We start from the raw sequence: 12,740 nt of genomic DNA, 5'->3' as shown, positions 1-12,740 counted from the left end.
GCGGTGGCGGGGAAGAGACAGAAATCTTTAATAAATAAATAAATTAAAAAAAATAAAAAAAATAAAAAAAATGGGAGACTATATCGTTGAAAATAAAATCAAAATCATTAGAAAAGAGCTTGAACATTATATAGTAAGTGTGATGCATACATGAGTGTAAATAAAGAAATTCATAATGCAAGAAATAATGAATTCATAAATTTAAAATGTATAATTTAAAATACAATTATAAGTATTAGAGTTAAAGGGTTATTTAAATTGATGGAAGCACAAAAGATCAATAAACACATCAGAAAAGGAAATTAATGAATTCTAAGAATGCTAGGAGCTATCCTGATTGAACAGGATGAAGTAACCGCAGCATAAGAAGAAAGATGAAAAGATATTGAAAACAGAATTTTCAGGGCTGATACTGAATATCAGTTGTGATAGTTAATGACAGGAATTTCAAAGGCAGAAGGGAAAAAAGAATAGGAAATGTTTAGAAAATAATTTTCGCAGTTTCTCTGGGGTTAAATGAACAGCTTTCCTACTGAAAGAACACACAGCATACCCTGTGGGCAAAAATAAAAGAAACATAACGCCATCTTCAGTAAGTTTTCTTTTCTTTTCTTTTTTTTTTTTCTTTTTTTTTTTTTTTTTTTTTTTTGGTTTTTTGAGACAAGGTTTCTCTGTGGCGCTTTGGAGCCTGTCCTGGAACTAGCTCTGTAGACCAGGCTGGTCTCAAACTCACAGAGATCCGCCTGCCTCTGCTTCAGTAAGTTTTCTATGTATAAATATGATTTAACAGGATAGCATTACATTTACAGTTTTGTATCCTGTCATTCTGAGTTCACATACAGGCTGATGTCCTGCCAGAAGGCACCGTGAATCATTTCAGTTAATAAAATATTGAAATGGTTCTGTGGTGTTTGAAAATGATTGCGGTGCTGCCTTGCTGTTAGCCTCTAGCTAATTTGCCTTGGCTCTCGCACACAGACTTCATTATATTTGGGCGACTAGAAGTCTCTGTGTGACACTATCAGGAAGTTCCAGAACTCTGCTCCAGCATAGCTAACCAGCATCCCGTCTGATAACTTAGCGCCTGCAATACACAAGGCAATAAATATTTACAATCATGTCATTTGTAAGTTAAGTGCCCATGATGGCCATGCTGTGGCTCTGCCATGATTTATTCATGTGTTTGTTATTTAAGAAACTATTTCCCTTTCTGTTTTCCCTTTCTTATTGAAAATAGGCTCTGTTCTATACAATGCATGCTGACCACAGTTTCCCCTCGCTCCACTCCTCCTAGCTCCCACACACCTCCTATCTCTCCTAGATCCACTCCTCTTCTGTTTCCTCTAGAATCTACATGTGAAAAAGAACTGAGTTTACCTTTCTGATTACTTAGTATACTTTCCAGATCCATCAATGTTCCTGAAATTTTCACAGTTTCATCTTCCATTTCAGCTAAAGGAAAATTGTGTTGTGTGTATGTGCCATCTTTTCTGTGTCTATTAATCTATCTCTGAGCGTCTAGGCTGATTCTGATTCCTTGCTGTTGGGAGCAGGGCAATACTGGTGTATATCTATGGTATGATGTGGAATCCTTTGGCAAAGTGCCCAGGAGTGAAATAGCTGAATACCGGCCCTTTTCAACTGAATCTCATTGAAGGCTTCTTCTCATTCTTCTCCTAAACTTTGACAGTAGAAATATCTACAAGGACTTTAAAGTTGGTTCAGTAGGTTAGTGTGTTTGCTATCTGAGTATGAGGTTCTAAGTTTGGATAACAGTGGCCACATAAAAGGCTGAATGAAGGACTGTGAGACTCGAGGACCAGATGAGAATTGCTGGAGCTTGCTTGCCACCAGCCTACAGCCACATTTAAAGAGATCCTATCTCAAAGGGATAAGGAGAGGTGTGGGAGAAATGTTTTCTCCACTTTGTTGTCTTTGCCTTAAAGAGAACTTTCATTTGGTGTCATTGTTCCATTCCAAATAACTTACAAAACATCTTTTCATCATTAAAAAAAAACCTATATTCTTCAGTATTTCAAACATTCCTTCTAGAAAGGGATGTTTTTAATTTGACAGTTCTACCGTGGTAACAGATTTGTTTCCATCCAGCTCCATGATGTCAATTCGGCTTCAAACACATCACCGCATGCACTGCCACTGTGAATCATCCCTGGTATTTTAGAATTCAGTCTTCTGAGGCTCAGGGATCACTGTGGTGTGTCAGTAATTCGTGTTTATTTTTAGTTATGCAATTTTCATTAGAAAGCCACAAATCTATCTTAGCCCAGTTTAGACTCCTGTTCTGTCGGAAATATTCAGGCGAGGAGTTTCGATGAACATGTTTCTAAAATAATTGAGGGAACTACTCATGGGAAGAATAGCAGTATCTTTCATTTGCTTCTCTTTTGTACAATTAAAAGAGTCCCTGTAGGCATTTGATTCATGTCAAGAAACAATAGCAGATGAGAGGTTCGTTAAAGACAGAAATTATGAGTATGATAGATAAACAACAGCCTCATGATGCAAGATGTGAAAATATGTGGAAAAAGAACAGTTTACAAAAGAAAAGATGGAGCACTCATGAAGCCCCTGCCAGTTCCAAAGATTTTATGTAATCTTAAATTCATATTACTATTATCCCCATATGTTGTGTGAGCTTTACTAATGAGACAACACACACACACATATACACATCTACTCAGCCCAAGCAGAGAACCTACGACAGACCAAAGAAATGAGTTTACAAAAGCCCAGTGTTGTGAACTGGAGTTTGGATGGGTTACTTACAGGAGTGTAGATGTGGGATTACTTACAGGAGCAGAAATGACTCAAATGCAATTCAATCACCAAAAAAAGCCCATCTCAACATTGTGTAATGACTAATGGCAGCTACGCCCCTGAAACGCTTCTCATGGCTTATAGACAACTCAAGTCTGAGAATCTCCTCCCGGCACTTTAACAGGTCCTTGCTTCCCCAACCTTGGGGAAGGGCCCATGGGAATCTTGTTAAGTTCAGCTTTTCCCGACAGGTGAGGTTTGTTGACTAGCCTAGTCTCTGGAGCCTCACCACTCGTTCCCGGAAGGGATGTTCCAACTGGGAGGAAACTGCTCTACAACACCATTTCAGAGCTGACAACAGAGAGCAAATAAATGGCAAGACAAAGGTTGATGAAACCAAGTTTCTTTAATTCCCAAATTAATGCCCTCTCCTGCCTTGTGGACTGTCATGTATGCCCTGAATGAGAGTAGGAACTAAGTCACGGGAATAATAAATTACAGTCCTCACTCCTTCCTGCGCCTGCACCATTTTCCACATAATTCCCTAAGGTCTTCTAACTGTGGAAAGAGGCTGACCTTTTCTCGCAACTCTGATCTTGGCCAGATCACTTGATTTAGCTGGTGGGATTTTGATGAGTATAGCAGACACAAAGACTTGAATAATATTCGTATGACTGGTGTCAACCTTTTGCACCTCTACAAGTACTATAGCAGAGATTCACCAATGCACAGGGGGAAATGAGAGGCCTGAGGCAGATCCACCCAACCTGGAGCAAGTGAGCCCAGCTAGCTGAGATGCTTGAGTGAATGCCACCAAAACCACTTGTTTTATGCAGCTACGGCTGCCTGACTTCGCCATTCTCCCTCATTCAACACCTCTGGGAAAGCAAAAGCCTCTGAGTTTGAGATTTGTTTTTATGCAAAAGTTTCACCAAAATGAATATATAACTAATAAAATGTGACCATATAAACTTTTCAACGTACGGAAAAAAAAAATCACACTTTATAGAAACTCACACAAGGACTGGGGCTGGGTCTCAGTGACAGAACACTGGCCTGTTGGCATGATGCCCTATGTTTAATCTGGTGCCACACACCCACCCACACACACACACACAAAATTAACTCACTTTAAAAAATAATTTGACTTGTGTGCATTCTTTATTCCCATAAGTATATAATTTTGCATATTACTTATTTATATAAAATGAAGAATAGCAATCACTGAGTAAGCAGAGCAGTTATATGCCCATCTGCTTGCAGTCACATTAAATATTTCGCCTATCCCTTAGAGTCTGGAGTCCATTGATTGCAACAGTACTAGATTCCTCATTAGTGTTGATAGCTTCCATAGCCGTAGATAGACTTTTTGCAGAGGCCTCTGTGAGCTTCAAGTTCTGCAGAGAGATGATCTGTGGAAAGCAGGAAGGCAGTCTGGTTCAACGGGACTGAGTGGGTGGTGTTGGTTTAAGCTTCGAGAGTCTGGCCCCGAGTGGCTTATTTGGGGCATATTTTAAGCAAACACTATTTGGCAAAAACCTATTCTGGTGATAATTAACTCAAATCTGCATTCACAACAAAGCAAATATAAATCTCTTTGAGGAATTAAAGCAAGCTAAATACAGGTCAGACATGATTACACTGAAATTCTTTGTAAAGACCATAAAGATGGGTTTTATAGATTGACTGAGGAGAAACAAATTTATAAGGGTCTGGGGGAGGATCCGGCCTGGTCTCTGGCCACACAAATTAGGCAAATACCTCCAGACTATTAAACACACATCAGCTCCCAGGCTTCTTGGGTAAATTATGAATTCCTTTCTTTGAAGGAACAAACCTGTGTGTTTAGCATTTCAGTATCCCCTAGTGCTTCTCTGTGAACACAAAGACCTTTGTGCCCTGCAGCTTTTGAACAGGCTTTACAGTGCCAGACATGAATTTCCTACTATGGAGCCTTACTTCCCTTAAATCAAAAAGTGTTTGGCTGCTCCCGTAACAGCCATGCTGTTATCTCAGCAGAGGACAGCATCTTGCCTAGCAGGTCAGTATTGTAGCATTCAGGGTCCACTAGGTAAGATCCTTGACCTTTTCCCCCAAGCCTTCTGCCATGATAAAAAGATAGCCAGCCAGGAGGAAGCTTCCCAATCATTTGATATTGATTTCTGTAAGTCAGGCAACCAAAGTGTCTTCAGCAATAGGGTCTTAACCTCTAGTTATGAGGGAGACAATCAAGAGTAACAAAAGTAATGTATTTTCTTTTTAGAACCTCTGGGACCTCTGTAAACAGAAAGTCATAGGGAGGTATCCCATGCCTGCCACGGAAATTTTGTTTAATAATCTATAGCTTCTGGGACCAGCATTATCCCTTGACACAGGGTTCCTCCATTCAAATTCCATTTGCTTGCTTGTTTGGTTGGTTGTTGTATTCTTTAGTTAGTTTAAAAAGAACTGGGTTCCCACATGACTTTCATATATCTTTATTTTGTCTCACTCTCATATCCAATTAAACTTTTCCACTTCTAGCAACACCCCTTTTCATAGCACATGTGATACGAAATAGTCTGTCCTTACCCGTCTCAACGCCTCTTCCTCTTCACTCCCTCATGGGTCTTTCCTAATATCTTTATGTTATCATCACAAATGTATTTCACCTATTTTTTTGTATTTCACCTACTTAGTCAGAATTATTCTTGGGTTATAATATCTTTTGGGAGATATTTTAAATGAGGTTTTTTTCTTTGAATTCTATCTTGGCAAATTTGTTGTTGGAACATATAAAAACTTCTGCTTTCATAGGTTAATTTTTGTATTCTGCTGCTTTACTGAAAGTATATATCAGTTTTAAGAGTTTTTTTTGTTTTCCTGTAGGCTTTAAGATCATTTAAGCAGCCGGGCAGTGGTGGTGCAACAAATCATTGCTTGCTGAGAATAGGGAGGCATTATGGGAAGACAGTGAAATTTTTCCATAGGAGCAGGCAAACTGTTCAACTCCCATTTTAATGTTCGGTCAGCCACACACACTACCTCAGCCCTAAAAGGACACAGGAGTCATCAGAAGGCTCCAGCAAAGCTTAATGGGCTTCCTGCATGGGCCGGGGCGGGGGGGGAGCGCTGTACCCCGCAACCCAGTCTATATAAACAGGAGTCAAATAGCCTCAGTGAGAATAGTTAGTTTGGAAGATTAAGTAAACACTGTCTATCTGTGCATATGGTGCACTGTTAATACATTTTTGAAGTGGCAAGGAAAATATTTAAGTGCCAACTTCAAAACCACAAAACTGTCTAAATATTCTCTTACTAGTGAAATACTTTGCCAATTTATAATGTAAATAGGGTATACAGGCATTATTTTTAAAGATTTTTCTCTTTCATTGTATGAGTTCATTTTTATAAGAAAGTGTAGATGAACTAGACAGTGTGGATATCTTTACTCTAATTTTCTAATTTTTATAGTAACATTGCTTTTTTCTACTACAGTTGTTTTATTCCAAAGCATGTTAATATGTGCCAAATGACACAAATAAATTTAATAGATTGGGCAGTTTATTTGATAGACCAAAGAGGGTTTGCTTATTTCTTTAAATTAAAGTTAATAAAATCCTTATTAATATTAAAATTTTAAAGATATACCCACTCATTTCAGTGTGTGGGACATACCTGAGTCTTCTTCAGACTTGATGCTGTGAGGAAACGGGTTAGACTAGATATATAATGGCATAAGAAACTCTTTTGGGCAATGGCAAAATGGACTCAGTGGTTAAAGCTTTCTGCATTTCTAGAGGATCCACCCACTCATATGAGACACCTCACGACCACCTGCAACTCCAGCTCCAGGGAATCACACACCCTCTTCTAGCTGAAAAGTTTCTGTACCCCGGTATTAAGCCTCCCTGCCGGCACAGCCAATCAAACCAAGTCCAATTAAGAATGAATAAATCCAGGTTTAATCTGAGTAAAGGATCCCTGTGTGGGCCCAGGAGAAGAAGAGAAACCCACAAGAGGAAGTCTGTGGGCCAGACCTTAAATAAATATCCTCAGGGGTGGAGCCACTGCTTGACAAGTTTTCTTTGGTGCACACCCACACCGACCCCCCCTCACCCCCGCCGAGCTGGAGATTCAGAGCACAGGCATCCATGGAGGCTCACACACACATTTGCATACAAGCTGATAGACACCCACTCATAGGCATAAATAAAATATATCTAAGAACAAATTAATATTATAGAAAGCAATAAGTAGGAGAGAAAAGGAAGTAACTTTAGCATTTATATAAAATGAGGCAATTATGGCAGATGGCCCTAGGTAGAAGTATAAAAAGCAGACCATCATAAAGCATAATTATGAACAAGCTGTATACAGCATAAATTCATGCAGAAGAGAAGACATTTAAAAACCACTTTTCAACTGACAGATCCAGGTTGTAGTTGTGATGCACAGCCACATGAATTTCTCCTCCATGGACCAGTTTCACCAGGGGCACCATGGGCAGCATCCTGGCCAAAAAAAATGAAGAGCAGCCTTTGTTTACTTTGCAGCAGATTGGTATGATCCATGGATGTTCATAAAAAAAGAAGTGAAGAAGAAGATTTAGAAGAGTGTGAAGAAATACTGCACATAAAAGTGAGCAGTATAGTATGATGCGTTTGTCAAGTTTATACACGATCAAATATGTCACAATATGGAGAACAGCCTGCTAGCTATGTTTCGCAAACTATAAGTTCTGCATTTGTGGGTTGCTCAGCTCCTTGTTCTTTGATGAAGCCACAGTCATGGCATGCGGCAAAGGTAAAGGCTTCACAATTTCTACAGTGCCAACCACTCTTAGCAACAGTCATTGATTGTAGAAACCGCCTGGTGTCAGTACCACCTGCGTGTGGAATTTTGGGTACCTATATGAATACCAATGGCATCATTTGCTAGACCTTTGCAATTTGGCTTCTCATGTGAATATATGGAAAGAATTAAAACTGATGTTCTAGAATATCCCCTTCATTGTTTGTGTAAATGAACTTGTGGGATAACAAGAAACAGGAATCACCGTTCTTACAAGTATATTAATGATAGCATGGTTGCTTGCTATTTATGGCATCTTTTAAATTCTTAACTTTAAGTAACTTCTAAAATATTTTAGAATGATATTGTATGAAGCCTGGAATGTGATTTAAAATAATTCATTAATGAGAGATATAGAGGAATAGAGATGAAAGGAGGTAATGATTTAATTAAGGAAACATGACTGATTTACACTCTCCATAATAACAATTTCCATTTCGTATCCACTGATGGACTTTCCAGATTCCAATTAGACATTACTCTTCCAAGACTTTTTTCAACCACCAGCTATCAAAATTTCCAATTTCATTTAATTATACTTAATGTCTATCTCTAGGTATTTGCTTTTCATTCCAAACACCTGTTTAATAAGCCAACCTAAGTTTGGTTCTGCCTGTAGATCATGGCCCCAGAATCTTTTTAAATGAGGAACAGAAGTGTAAGGACCATTCAATGAAAAGGGAGGCATCGTTTTAGGAACCAATTCTAGAACAACTGAATACTCAGGTGTAGAAACTTGCTGAAGACCATTAGCCAGGAAGGAAGTACAAATCTACACCAGCCTGGGATACCACGTTAGGGTTACACAAACAGTTAAGATTACATATTCTGAACATGCTATGTGTTGGCACACAACCAGAACCTCATACACACACTGTTGTCAGGAATCAAAAGGTTACTACCACTTTTGAAAACTAAAAGCCTCTAAAAAAATTAAATAAATGATCACTGTATTCCATCCATAGCCAACTACTCAGGTGAGAAGTATGTATTCACCATATGTTACAGAAACACTTGTATCTGAATGCTCATAGCAGAAAAAGAAAAAAATAAGAAATACCTAAAACAATAACCAATAGATAAGTAGACAAAGCAATTATAGTATATCCACACAATGGGAAATGACCCAGGAAATTATAAGAAGTGTAAGCTACTGTTATATATGAATAAATCTAAAAAAAACATTTTTGCTGAAGTTGAAAACTAAACAAAGTGATACACATCTTATGAATACAGTTGCTTAAGATTCTGGAAATGGTGCTTTTCTTATGACAAGTTCCACTTGAACAGAAGCAGGAAGCTGATATTACAAATTAGAGCGGGGAAGCTTTTGAAGTAATGGATATGCCTCTTGATTGCAGTGGGAATTTCATGGGTGTATACTATACTAAAACTTTTTGCTACTTTTTCTGTATTTTTTATTAGCCTATAGTCATTAAAGTTAGGATTTGGTTTCATAGACAATTTCCTTCATATACAGCATGTACTTTAACCCACTCATCCCTTTCCTCCCTCCCTACCTCTCTCCCTCTCCATCTCTCTCTCTCTGTGTCTGTGTGCCTGTGTCTGTATCTATATAATATCTAGAATCCACAAATGAGAAACAACATGGTATTTGTCTTTCTGAGTCTGGCTTATTTCACTTTAACATGATGATCTCCAGTCAAATACATTTTCCAATAAATCACATAATTTCATTTGTCTTTATGGATGAATAAAGCTCTTTTGCTTATACATACCAGATGTTCTTTATCTATTTCTCTACTGATAGACACCGAGGCTGAAGACGGCTACCCAAACATGGGTGTGCAAGCATCTCCATGCCGTGCTGACTCGGAGTCCTTCAAAGATTCAATTGAAATGCTTGTATTTTATTGTGTATGAGTCATAACACACATATACATTTTGGAAAGGGATGATCTTGTCAATGGGCTTACAGTTTAAGTAGCCTCATCCCAAGGGAACTCGCTCAGCCTTTCCACACGCCCCCTGTCGTTTCACAGATTTTGTTCTCTGGCCTCTTGAGGCCTTCCTGCTGGGAGCCTTTTGAACACTTTTGTCTCACTACCGATGCCCGTGATAACAGAAAACATTTACAAGGTTGTTTGCCCTGCAATTTACTATCCCTAGAGAATGAAGTATGATTTGTGAGAATAATTCTCTTTACTGCAATATCTCAGAAAGTTCCCTTGCTTAAAGTTATTTTCTCTCTGATTGTGTACTTTCAGGTGTAAACAGCAAGGGAGGCTCTGGATATTTGTTTTTTTATAGAGCTAATGTAGTATCAACAACAGTAAATAGCAATAACCCACTAAGTTGATGCAACACATTGTCCTAATGTTGCTATTGATGCTTCAACACTTCTCTCTTTGCGGTTTTGTAGTGGTCAGATGTTCTGAGTAACTTCCCTGGAGACCTGTCTAATTCCTATTAGTAGGCACGTCTGTCCTCCTGCCGTAAGCACAGTGGTGACACAGATTCCAGCCCTACTTTCTGAAACTTCTGCACTTCTATACATGGTGGAGGCAGATGAAGGGCTATAGACTTTAAAAAGAAGGACAAGCCATGCAAATGGGTTATGCTTTTCAGTCCCGGATCCAATTTAGGGTTTTTAACTTGCCTTTTCTCCAACAAGACCCATATGGATCTTTGAATTCTGTTAGTAGCCAGAAAATGTATCATTTGTATTTTCAATCTAACAGTCTGCTTTCACTTCTCCTTAAAAACATTTTAATTTAAAAATTGGTTACATTGTTAAGTTTTATAATAAACTTGCAAATAAATAAAAGCATCCCATACTAAAGAATACAGTTAGAATTGGTGTTTGAAATTAAAAATGTGAAGGTTCAAATCAATGTCTACACTCTCCGTATTGAAATAATTTAGGCACTTATCCACCATCAAAAACAAAACAAAACAATCCCTGGAAGAATTCGGACTCGACAGTTAGCTCTCTGTCTTCTCTTAGGACTCGACAGTTAGCTCTCTGTCTTCTCTTAGGACTTGTGCCCGCGACCTGCATTCAGTGCTTTCTCATCCCCTGATCTTTAACCTTTCTTGTTCCTTTTTTCTCATGTTTTACTGTACCCACAGACACATGGTTTAAATATAAAATGGGTATTCTTAGAATGCATAATATTAAACATGGTCAGAAATAAACCACAAGTTCTCTTTCATAGTGAATATAACCAAAAAATGGTTTATAAACACTTCTTCATGACTCGGTTATGGGCCTTGGAGACTGTCAAAATCATGAAATAACGGAGTATTTTTAGCTCCTTATAGCAAATCAAGGGCTAAAACGATATCTCAGTGGGTAAAGACAATTGCTGCCAAACCTGAGGACCAGAGTTTGTTCTGGTCCATATGGTAGGAAAAAAAAAACTCCCTCAAATCCTTCCCCACAAATAATAAATAAATGAATGAATGAATGAATGAGCTGGGCGAAGGTGGTGCACACCTTTAATCCCAGTACTTGGGAGGCAGAAGCAGGCAGATCTCTGTGAGTTCGAGGCCAGCCTGGTTTACAGAGTTAGTGCCAGGACAGGCTCCAAAGCTACACAGAGAAATCTTGTCTAGAAAAAACAAAAACAAAAAACAAAAACAGATAGATAGATAGATAGATAGATAGATGATAGATAAAAGAAAATATAATAAAAGTTTTTAACCTATCAAAAGATAAGAATGCATTTATTTCTTTATAAAAAAAAGATTGTTTTCTTTATAAATGCAAGTTAATCACCAGTGAGCAATTGCATTACCTTTTACTACTTAAAATTGTGTCACTAATTTTTCCTCTAAGGTATATTTACCCTGGGTGTTAGAAGACCCAAATAATTTATTTTGAAAAGTTGAATTAATGAAAATAGTCCAGCTAAGCATGGTGCTTCACGCTTGTAATTCCAGCACCTGAGAAACGGAGGAGGGAGGATTGTGGTGAGTTTGAGACCAATAATACTCTGTCTCCGAAAGAAAGGAGAATAAATCAAAATTATGTAGGTGGTGTGTGTGTGGGTGGGTGGGTGTCATAAGAGATGAGCCCCTTAGTCAGAGGATGGCCTCCATTTCTTAATAGCATAACCTTCGAGGTCAGGGGGCCTCCATCCTCATATGTGCATCCATCCTGTTGATTTAAGGGGCCTTGTTTCGCTGGTGTCCTCCATTCTTTCTGCTCTGACACTCTTTCAGCCTCCTCTTCTGCAGGGTTCCCTGAGGGCAGGAAGTTTGTGAGGACATCACATTTAAAATTGAGTGTTCCGTGTCTTTAACTCTTTGCATAATGTCTGGCTATGGCTCTCTGTGTTTGGTCCCATCTGCTGCAGGAGGAAGCTTCTCTGATGTTGGCTGAGCAAGGCACTGATCTATGATATAGAGAATATCATCAGAAGTCAGTTTGTTGCCTTGTTCTTTGGGGGTTTTGTTTCAGAACAGTAATGTTTGCTTTTACACTACAACCCTGGACCACCTCGTCTCAGGTTCTTGGTCACCAAAGCATTGTTGGTTATGGGCTTCAATACAAGGAATGGACCTTAAGTCAAACAGATAGTGTTTGGTTACACCTACCATTGCCCTAGCATATCTTGCTGGCAGGACACCATCATATATCCAAGAGTATGTAACTGGGTTGGTGCTTAGGTTTCTTCTTTGGCATCATGTCAAGTACCAAAGTGGCCAAGCTCATCTCACGTTGACCCATAACGATGAATGTTCTGTGGAGGCACCACCTCTACTTCTCCATGTTCATTGAGTTGTGTTGGTGTTGTCTTCAACAATGGGATATTGCTATCATTTTGTGGAGAGCAATCTATCATGTTGACTAAAGCCTGAGTTGTTTGGGGGGGGGGGGTCCCGATAGGACCCCTTTGTCTAGTAACTCAATTAGATGTGATCTACCGCTGGTACTGAAAGCTTCATTTGGTGACAAGGAATGTCCAGCTGGTGCTCTGTCTCCCCAGGATTTGATGATCTCTTTTAGGTTGCTTTCATATATGTGTATATTTTAGGAAGCTTTTACTGAATTAGGTTTCTATGCTCCCTCTCAAATGGCTGTTAGCTTTCGCTTTCTCTCCCTGTATTCTCTCCCCATCCCCCTCTTCCCTCTCCTTCCCAACTTAATCCTCCCATTTCAG

Source organism: Microtus pennsylvanicus, chromosome 6 (genome assembly GCF_037038515.1).
Source record: "Microtus pennsylvanicus isolate mMicPen1 chromosome 6, mMicPen1.hap1, whole genome shotgun sequence".
Classification (NCBI taxonomy): Eukaryota; Metazoa; Chordata; class Mammalia; order Rodentia; family Cricetidae; genus Microtus; species Microtus pennsylvanicus.
Note: the sequence above shows the minus strand (reverse complement) of the source record.